This window comes from Triticum aestivum, chromosome 7B, assembly GCF_018294505.1.
Source record: "Triticum aestivum cultivar Chinese Spring chromosome 7B, IWGSC CS RefSeq v2.1, whole genome shotgun sequence".
Lineage (NCBI taxonomy): Eukaryota > Viridiplantae > Streptophyta > Magnoliopsida > Poales > Poaceae > Triticum > Triticum aestivum.
Window position 1 is genome coordinate 307,859,391 of NC_057813.1, and position 10,827 is coordinate 307,870,217.

A 10,827-nucleotide genomic window follows, 5' to 3' on the forward strand; every position below is an offset into this window, starting at 1 on the left:
CCTCCGGAGCCCTGGAGGAGACACGAGCGGCGATGGATCTTATCCAAGGTGACCTTCGGGGCCCGGACCGGCACGCAGCGCTGGGCCGCCTAGGGCTAATCTTTAGATGGCTCTAGGCCGATGCGTCTGTATGAGCGGCATGGGGATCTGTGGAGGAGGCACAGAAGGTGTCTGGGGTGGCTGCCGCCGCGCACGACCTGGCATGAAAGGAGGCCACGGAAGCCGAGGATCGGTGCCGCACGATGGACGCTGAACTGAAGGCTCTTCAGGATCAACATGCCACCTAGGCCAGCAAGCTCCAGGAGCGTGAGGAGAAGCTGAAGGCCCAGGAGGCTGCCATTGGTGATCGAGACGCCGAGCTGAAGAAGGCAGCCCTGGAGCAGGTTGCGGAGCGCGACCGCTTGACAAAGCTGAAGGAGGAGGCGGAAGCGGCCTAGGCGTCCCTTGCCAAGGCCAAGGAAGCGGCCACTATGGAGCGCAACATCCTTGCCTCCCTCGAGGCGAGGTTCCATAAGGCTCAACGGTCGCTCTTCGGGGACGATCTTTTGAAGCAGGTGACGGTGACGGCCCCGAGGGAGAGCCCTGCCGCTCTGCTTCCTGAGGTCGTGGCAGCGCTCGAGGATGTTGTCGACGGGTCTGGCTCTTTGGTGGAAGGTGAGGCTCGCTTACTTTCTTCCTCAGCCCTTACGTGCGTCTTCAGCCATCTCTATCTCCGGGACGTCGACTTCGACTTCTCCTCCTTCCTCAATCCCATGGACTCTGACTCCCAGGACACTGCTGATGCCACCGTGAAGGGCTCCATGGACGTCCTGCTGAGCAAGTTCCTTGTCATCGGTCCTCCGGCCGGGGCCGAGGGGACGGGCGACGCGCCTGGCGACGAGGCTCTGCTGGCGGGTGACGGCGGCACCCAGGGATGAAGAGGTGGCTTGGTGACGCTGCTCCTTCCTGTTCATCATGTATCATGTAGCATGCCTCGCGGAGGCTTTTAAAATTGTTTGCTTGGAACAATATGTTTTTTAATAATTAGATTATGGTCCTTCAATTTTTTCCCGTCTGCTTTATTGTTCTGCATCGGTAGAGCCCAGCCCCGCGCATACCTTAGCCGCTGTTGGGTCGTCCGGATTGCCAGGTCGAGCCCAAGGGGTGAGGGGCTATATGACCAGTTAGGCACCCGAGACACGATGCTTAGGAGTCCTCCTTCACGTTTGAACAGCTTAGAAAAAAGTGCAAAGGCAAGCCTTGATGTTCTGCATCGGCAGGGCCCAGCCCCGCGCATACCTCGGCCGCCTTTGGGTCGTCCGGATTGCCAGGACGAGCCCAAGGGGTGAGGGGCTACATGGCCAGTTAGGATCCTGAGACGCGATGCTCAGGAGTCCCCCTTGACGTGCGAATAACTTAGTAAAAAGTGCAAAGTCAAGCCTTGATGTTCTGCGTTGGCAGGGCCCGGCCCCGCGCATACCTCGACTGCCGTTGGGTCGTCCGGATCGCCAGGACGAGCCCAAGGGGTGAGGGGCTACGTGGCCAGTTAGGCTCCTGAGACGCGATGCTCAGGAGTCCCCCTTGACGTATGAACGGCTTGAAAAGGGCGAAAGTTAGGCCTTGGCATTCTGCATCGGCAGGGCCCGGCCCCGCGCATGCCTCAACCGTCGTTGGGTCGTCCGGATCACCAGGACGATACCAAGGGGTGAGGGGCTATATGGGCAGTTAGGCTCCTGACACGCGATGCTCAGGAGTCCCTCTGGACGTATGAACCGACCATCATACCTTTCCTCTCGCTCGGGAGGGGCGCGCGAAGAACAGGCCCGTGGGGCTTGGCAAGGTGGGGTACGCCAGGCGTGACCAGAGCGTAGCCCCCGTGCCCAGCCGCCTCGCGCTACCCTCCCGAGCAGCAGCGCGGTGAGGCTGGTCACTGAGCCCGGAAGCTCCCTGAGGTTAATGCAGCCATGAGGCCACCCCCAGTTGTTTATCACCAGCGCGGAGCATAGTGCTTCTGCTCTTGCACGGGCATAGCCACTCCTCGGCAGTGTCGACGGCCAACATGGAGCGTAGTGCTTCCACTTGTGTGTGGGAGGGGGCTCCCTCTGAGCAGAGCCCCGGGGCGTGTACAACCCCGCCCTGACACGTGGCTTGCACGGCAGGGCTGGAGGAGGTGTATATGGGCACCCATGAGCCAGCGCGGGACTCACGAGGCCCTACCTCATGGTGGTTTGCGCCTGGGCTTGATTGGGAATACTTGTATCAGTCCTGCAAGATGGTTAGGTAGCCTACGCCGAATGAGTTTCCTGAGGCTATAGCATGAGAAGTCCAGACACCAATGGCCCTAGGAGGTGAAGTGAACGAGGCCGGCCCGCCAAACAGAGCTCAGCCATTGGGTTTATCGACGCTGCAGGGACGGTCCCGAGCACAGACGCTGTTCCCAGTCTTGTCATGCAAAGATCCTGAAGAAAAACAACCGGCGCACGGTTCCCGCGAGCCAGAGCTCACCCTCTTGGATTTAGCGACGCTGAAGGGACGGACCCGAGCACAGATGTCGTGACAATCCTTAATCATGAGGCGGCCGTGGGAGGGCTCGCAAGGGCGCGAGACGTTCTTGGAGACGAAGCGCCGGTCAGTTAATTGATAATTTAAAGGTAGCTTGCGAAGGAAGGTAAACTAGCTCTGATAGATGCAAAAGGGATACATGCCGCAGGATGGACCCATACGTCCTGGGGATGATGCAACCTGAGGGGCACCCCCAAACTGAACGAACTGGAGAGATGTCACCTGGTACCGTTGCTGAAGAGGTGTTGGGGTAGTGAAAGCGCACGTTGCCGGAGTCGTTCCTCATGAGCCGCCCTGGTGCTGGGCCTCGAGAGGCCAAGAGGGCCCGGGAGGCTTCTTGGGGTGCTCCTCCATCTCCACCAGGATCACCTGATGACTGGCATCGTGAGCCGTGAGGGCATCCCTTGCGCAGCGCTAGAACACCACAACCGCGCCAGGTAGGCCGAAAGGCATGCAGACGTAGCTGTGGGGTGGACCCTCGCATCGGCCGACATGAGACGGCCAGAAGAGCTGCCGAGATGCGGCCCTGTTGAGCCATGGGATGTCGATGCAGACGCGGAATTCCTTACCCTCGCTAGGGCAGTGAGCCGCGCCTCGTGGTAGGCAGCGATTGCCTTGCAGAACCCTTGCCTCTTGAATCTCCTCAATTGCCTTCTTGATGAACTCCTAAATGCCTGACGCCTCCCGCCTGATGCCTTCTCCTGGGAAGCGTGCTCTGAAGAGCGCCTCCACATGGCGCCTGAGCGCCTCCCTCATGACCCTGGCTAGGTCTGAGGCCGTCCCGAGGAGAGCCCCCGAGCCCAGCCTAAGAGGGGCGCCGGGTGCGCCTCCCTATGCGATGGGTGAAGGCACCGCGTCCTAGGACGCGAGCCTCAGCGCGGCGTCTTCGGGCGATGCTTCCTCACAGGATCCCTGACCCAGCTACAGCTTCTTCGTCTTGGGGGCGACCTCTGGAGGGAGGGCACCGCCCTCATCTTCGGGGTTCTCGACTGCTGCAGCCTGGAAGGCGCGCTCGAGGGAGCACACCGCATCTTTTTCCTGACAGGGAGGCGGACCTGCCCTATGGGGTGTGTGGAGCCGTCGGTCACTCCTGAAAATGGCTTGGTAGGCTGAAGCTGGTAGTACGGCACTTGGAGTCTGTCGAACATTTGAACAGATAGGAGATTGAACCCCGCTCCACCATCGATGAGGGTCTTGGTGACAACCACGTTGCTGATGATGGGAGAGCAGAGCATGGGGAGCGCGCCGGCAGTGGCCGCGCACTTGAGCTGGTCCGAGGAGCTGAAGGTGATGGTGCACTTCGACCACCTAAGAGGGCGAGTTGCTTCGGGCTTGGGGAGCACTGCATTCACCTCGCGCGAACTGCTTGAAGATATGGTGAGAGACTGGGGCCTGTGAGCCGCCCAGGATGCAGGCGATGGCTCGAGGCTCCTAGAAGCCCCCAACCCCCTCGTCCTGGTGATGATCTTCGTTCCTTCTTGTTGGTGGAGGCAGTGGAGGCAGACCGGCATTGCCCTGAGGGCGCTCCTCACGAGGCTGCTCCCTCTAGGCACCATCACGAGGTTGGCCCTGCCAACGGTCCTCCCGAGGATGGTCGCGCCACTCCTGGCGATGGTCATGTCTATCCCAGCATCCTCCACCTTGCCCACCTCCGCAACTATAGCCCCGATCGTTGCATTCGGCACGTCGACCGAGGCACCCATGACGGAGGGCCCTGAGCTCTCGGCAATCGTCGGTGTTGTGGTTGTGGATGTTGTGGAAGACGCAGAACGGTCGGTTGCTCTTGGACGACTCAGGGTGGTCGTAGCCGCGCTTCATCTTTGGCTCGGCCGCGAGCACGGCCGGCCCCTTGCGCTTCACGTCCTTGGCCTTGGCCTTCTTGTCTTCTGGGTCAGCATCGGGGAGCTCAAGGAGGAAGAGGCGCCCCTCCTCATCCCTTGCGCACTTGTTTGTCATGTTGAACATCTCCAAGGTTGTGCAGAGATCCTCATGGATGGCGAGCTCCTCCTTCATCTTGATAACGCAGACGCCATCAATGAACGTTAAGATGATGGCCTCGTCCGACACCTTGGGGATCTTGAGGCGAACGTTGTTGAAGCGCTGGATATACTTCTGCAGGGTCTCTCCTGGCTGCTGCTTGATACGACGCAGGTCACCCGCGGCCGGCGGACGGTCGCGAGTGCCCTGGAAGTTGGTGATGAAGTGGCCGTGCATCTCCTCCTAGGAAGAGACCGATCCTTCGGGAAGGTTCAGGGGTCAAGAACGCGTGCCATCCTTGAGGGCCATCGGGAACCAGTTTGCCATGGTCTTCTCGTCGCCGTTGGCCGCCTCGGTGCTCAGCTCATAGAGCTGTAGGAACTCGGCGGGGTCGGTGGTGTCGTCGTAGCGTGGGGGCAGGTCAGGCTTGAACTTGCTCGGCTAGACGACATTGCGGAGCTCCAGGGTGAACGCGCGGCATCCTCCTGTGGCCATCGGGGCCCGCCGAGGAGGTAGAACTTGGTCCTGGTGCACGCGCGCTGCCACCTCCTGTGGCGGCACGTGGGCCTGACGCGGGGGTGTAGGAAGTACGCGCACTTCTCCTTGAGGTTGCTGCACCACCTGGCACCTCACTTCTTCCCGCGCAGGCGCCTGGCATGGTGGGTCGCGCCACGGCGCTGCGCGCCTTGGCACGATGATACCGCCCTGGGGTGGAGGTGGTGGAGGAGCCCCGTGAGCCACGTCGCCCGCGACAGGCGACTGCTGAGGCAGTGAGCGGGCCGACGCGGTGGAGGTCCCGGCCGCATTGACGAGCTCAGCGATCCGCTCGAGCCACTCCTCATAGAAGTCATCGGTCGGGCGGTAGCGAAGGAGCTCCCGCGCCATGAGCAGAGCGGCCCACGCGTTCGTCGGGCCGTGACACGCATGGGAGGATGAAGCTGTTGGAGTCAACGGCGGTGCGCCTGTCGCTGCGCGCTGAAGGGTGCAGCGAAGAAGCTTGTTGCTCGTGGCTAGCAGGGCCCGTGGCGGCATTGGCTACCGAAGACGGAGCACGACGAGCACAACCATCACCCATCGGAGCTGTCTAAGCAACACAAGCGGCGACTACGGCCCGGCGCTCAGAGCGAGCTCGGCGTGCGTCGGCCATGGAGATGTGGAGTGATGGTGGATCGATCGATGGAAGAGAAGATCCGATGCACCCCTACCTGGCACGCCAAATGTCGGATTAGGGGATCCGCAAACCCTTGAAAGGTTTGAACTCTGGGGTGCGTGCATAAATCTCAACCTACCCAGCCTGCCTACTCGCGATACTCCTAAGCCTAGCGCGTCGAGCTCGAAGAGAGAAAGAGACACAATAGTTTATGCATGTTCAGGCCACCTTGCGGTGTAATACCCTAATCCAGCATTTTGGTGGATTGCCTCAAAGGGCTGAGGACGAACTAGTATAGTGGATGAACTGGCCTCAGGAGGTGAGGTGTTCTTGAGCTCAAGAGAGCTGGCGAGGTGGTCAGGTGAGGATGGATCTGATCCCCCTCAATGGTGGTGGTTAAGTCCCGTTTATAGTGGCCTTGGTCCTCTTCCCAAATGTTGTTGGGAAGGGATCCCACAACGGCCGGATTTGAAAGGGGACAAGTAGTACAGCTTATCCTGACAAAAGTAGTCTTCGCCTGCGAAAAGCCCCTGGTCGTGACGTTGCGGTGGGCTCGGTGATGACCTCCATCGTGCCGTCCTGGCGGTCTTGGTCTTGTTGCACCAGAATCGAAACCATTGGCTGATTCCTCGGGACTCCGCGCCTATGACTTGCCTCCTTGCACCGAAGAGGAAACTGGCGCCCTGCGGCCGCTGGCGCCTGCCTGACGCCCGCCTGGCCTTGGTCGTCATGGCTCACGTCAGCTGAGCCTCTTGAGGTACGCCTTGCATAGAACTCTCCACCTCTCGGGAGCCAGCCTGAAGAGGCCGATCCCCTCGGGGGTCTTCGTGTCACCCGCCTCGCTAGGCTTGGCCCCTCGCGAGGGTCTTGAACTATTGATATCGAAACTGGGCCATACCAGGCCGTCGATGGAGCCACGTGGTGGGCCGCAGGCAGGCAAGTCTAGATACCCCCATATCTAGAATGCCGACATAGTCAGTCCCAAACAAACGTTTCCGTTTGTTATGTACATTCCACACAGTCAATCCAAGAAATACGTTTCCATTCTTATGTACATCCCACACAGTCAATCCAGGGAAAGTGTTTCTGTTTGTATGTACATCCCACACAGTTAATCCAGGGAAAACGTTTATGTTTGTATGTACACCCCACACTGTTTTATGTATAGGCACATGTGTGATAGGTGTAACAATCACACACGCTCTGCTTCGGTTAACCGTTTGCTTTTATTCAACTACATCACAGATGATTTGATGGACAAAACTGTGTGGCATTGGGCTATCCATCACAAGTGCTTTTACTGCTAGAACCGTTTGCAAAGTTCCATGACCCATTTAGCAGGTTTATTAGCTTACAATTAATAATTCTAGTATTATGCAAATTCACATTTCATATTGAACAACTATTTGCCAATTTCTTATCAGGCAAAAAAAATATTTTAACATCACAGTACGATAGCTACCTGAAAACAGTATAGTACAACATATAGCTAGTTCAGCTTCATAAGAACAATATATTCATTTCCCAAATCGAGATCATCCAGGCTTGTCTTATCGACATATGCTTTCAGTTTAATAAGAACCTGTTTGGACTTGCCAACTAGGAAAGTGACTCCTCCTTCGCTAACATCATCTTATCACAGTCGGATCAAAAAAATATGAGCTCATTCTCCACCTTCCTATTCTTATCCCACATCTTCAAATATTCTTCAGCGTTGACAACACTTTCTCTAAGCCTACCTCTATTCTCTTCCACATGCATGCTCCAGAGCTTTGCTAGGCACATCTTCAAAGACTATGGCCACTCTTGATCAACCCACTACAAGTAAGAACACTTCCGTTCATCCTATAATATTTAAAACTAGATTAGTAACAAGTGTAGGGGAAATAGGTTTATAGCAACATAGAAAATCACCAATACTTATTTTGAAAAACTGAAGACACATATTAATTTTGACATATTTTCTCAAAAGGATCAATGTGCAAATGAATTAATTGCTACTAAGGCAACAACCTAATTCTGAAATATCAAAAAGCTATAATTAAGTACAACAACGCTACAAGTTCTTACACATGTACTATAAATAACAAATTGAACATTTTACGAGGAAGCTAAATATAACTGCAACAACATAGCGACAGTGTTTGGATGACAGCAAATTGATACTAATAGGTGTGTACATGCACAAATTTAGTAACATAGAACTAATAGCACTAAGGTCATCCACTATGTATGCCAAAACCAGTGTAAAGACAACTGTTACTACATTTCGCACAGGTGCCCTACACTGGCGAGCCAATGCAGCGGAAAAATCAGGGACCCGGATTCCGGAGCACCTAGTTGCTCTGATGCCTAGTTCCTTCGTGCCATAAAGATTTATCATTTTACTACTTGGCTGCTCAGATGTGTGGACCAAAGTTGGTTGCACAAACTATTGACGCGGTGCCAAATAATTTTCTAATGGCACCGCTGATGAGATGGCAACATTTTTAGATACTAGGTACAAATTGTGATACTGTCTTAGGATACGTTTGGTTGAAGGTGTGGTATGTATGGGTTGGGGCCGTGACAGTGTCTGAATCACATCTAACAAATGATTTGTAACAATGAAAGAGGGGCTAACCTCGCTGCACATGCCAGAAACTTCCTCCCACTGTCCACAGATTCAAACGCAACTAGCTTCACACATGGAGATTGATGATAACAACGAGCAGACAGATCTTCAGCCACCCCGCTCCATTTGTTTCAACTGATAGTCCTAGGGAGCTATAAGAGGAAGAAATGACTCAAATCGATCGCCGGGTTAAAATCCTTCATTCCAAGTCATAGCCCGAGAGAGAGAAGAGGCATACCCGGGTGGAGAAGGAGTCGTCGGAGGAGGCGGAACCCATGGCGACCCCGACGGTAGGATGCGAGACGGCGAGAGTGAGGAACCAAGCGAGGAAGAGGCTATATCTTAGGAAGGAAGGAAGGAGGAAACAGGGGAAATGTGACTTGTGGTCGGGGAGAAAAGGGGGTGGGGAAGGGGGTAGATATTTCGCTGGTAGGCCAAAAATTTCAAAATGGGGAGGGAGACTTTGCGCGCGGTGCCGCCGGACACCATTCACTTTGAACAATTGTGTGCATCGCAAATGATTCTTCTGCTTTACGCGCATGGGATGAGTTTGATAATTCTTTTGGTTGAAATTTCCCCGGGTACTGTCCTCATCCAAGTAATTGCATAATTTAACATCGCTTGCTAATTTGGCCACACAAAAGAGTGTTCAACACACAAACCGCACTTACTGAATTGAGCAATTTTAGTAATTAAACAGAGCCAGTTGACTTAAACATTGCTCTAACAAAAGACCAACATTAAAAACAAAGCCTAAGTACGCATAATTTTAAAATCCACCGCTGCGCCGGCCTATGCATCGCCCGTGTGAGATGATACGTGATGACTTGTCCTGGCGACATGCCGCCGTTGGTGGACTCCGCGTCCCCCCTGCTGAAGTCGACGTGTCCTCGTCCTTGTCCTCGGCGCCACCCTCAAGGTTGTAGTACTCGTAGTAGTGGCAGCGCTAGAGCTTGGGCACCCCCAAGGCAATATTCAAGGACAACCAAAAGCCTAAGCTTGGGGATGCCCCGGAAGGCATCCCCTCTTTTTTCTTTGTCTATCGGTAACTTTACTTGAGGCTATATTTTTATTCACCACATGATATGTGTTTTGCTTGGAGCATCTTGTATGATTTGAATCTCTGATTCTTAGTTTGCCACAATCATCCATTCTGTACACACCTTTTGGGAGAGGCACGCGTGAATCATGATTTATTAGAATACTCTATGTGGTTCACTTATATTTTTTGAGCTAGGCAATATTCCTCTAGTGCTTCACTTATATCTTTTTAGAGCACCGCGGTGGCTTTATTTTATAGAAATTTATGAATTCTCATGCTTCACTTATATTATTTTGAGAGTCTTTTAGAACAACACGGTAATTTTCTTTGGTTATAAATTTAGTCCTAATATGATAGGCAGCCAAGAGGGATATAATAATAACTTTCATATGAAGCGCATTGAATACTATGAGAAGTTTGATTCTTTATGATTGTTTTGAGATATGAAGTTGGTGCTATTAGAGTCATGCTAGTGGAGTAATTGTGAATTTGAGAAATACTTGTGTTGAGGTTTGTGAGTTCCGTAGCATGCACGTATGGTGAACCGTTATGTAACAAAGTTGGAGAATGAAGTATTTATTGATTGTCTTCCTTATGAGTGGCGGTCGGGGATGACCGATGGTATTTTCCTACCAATCTACCCCCCTAGGAGCATGCGGGTAGTACTTCGTTTGATAGATTTTTGCAAGAAGTATGTGAGTTCATTTTGACTAATGTTGAATCCATGGATTATACGCACCCTCACCCTTCCACCATTGCTAGCCTCTCTTGTGCCGCGCAACTTTCCCCTATGCCATACACCCACCATATTCCTTCCACGAAATAGCCACCATACCTACCTATTATGGCATTTCCATAGCCATTCCGAGATATATTGCCATGCAACTTCCCATCGTTCCATTTATTATGACGTGCTTTTATCATTGTCATATTGCTTTGCATGATCATGTAGATTACATAGTATTTTTGGCAAAACCACCTTTCATAATTCTTCCATACATGTCACTCTTGATTCATTGCACATCCCGGTACACCACCGGAGGCATTCACATAGAGTCATATTTTGTTCTAAGCATTGAGTTGTAAGTAAATAGAAGTGTGATTATCATCATTATTAGAGCATTGTCCCATGTGAGGAAATAAAAAAAGAGGCCATAAAATAGAGAAAGGCCCAAACAAAAAAATAGAGAAAAAGAGAGAAGGGGCAATGTTACTATCCTTTTTACACGCTTGTGCTTCAAAGTAGCACCGTGATCTTCATGCTAGAGAGTCTCCTATTTTGTCATTTTCATATACTAGTGGGAATTTTTCATTATAAAACTTGGCTTCTATATTCCAACGATGGGCTTCCTCAAATGCCCTAGGTCTTCATGAGCAAGCAAGTTGGATGCACACCCACTTAGTTTCTTTTTGAGCTTTCGTACACTTATAGCTCTAGTGCATCTGTTGCATGGCTATCCCTACTACGCAAATTGATATCTATTGATGGGCATCTCCATAGTC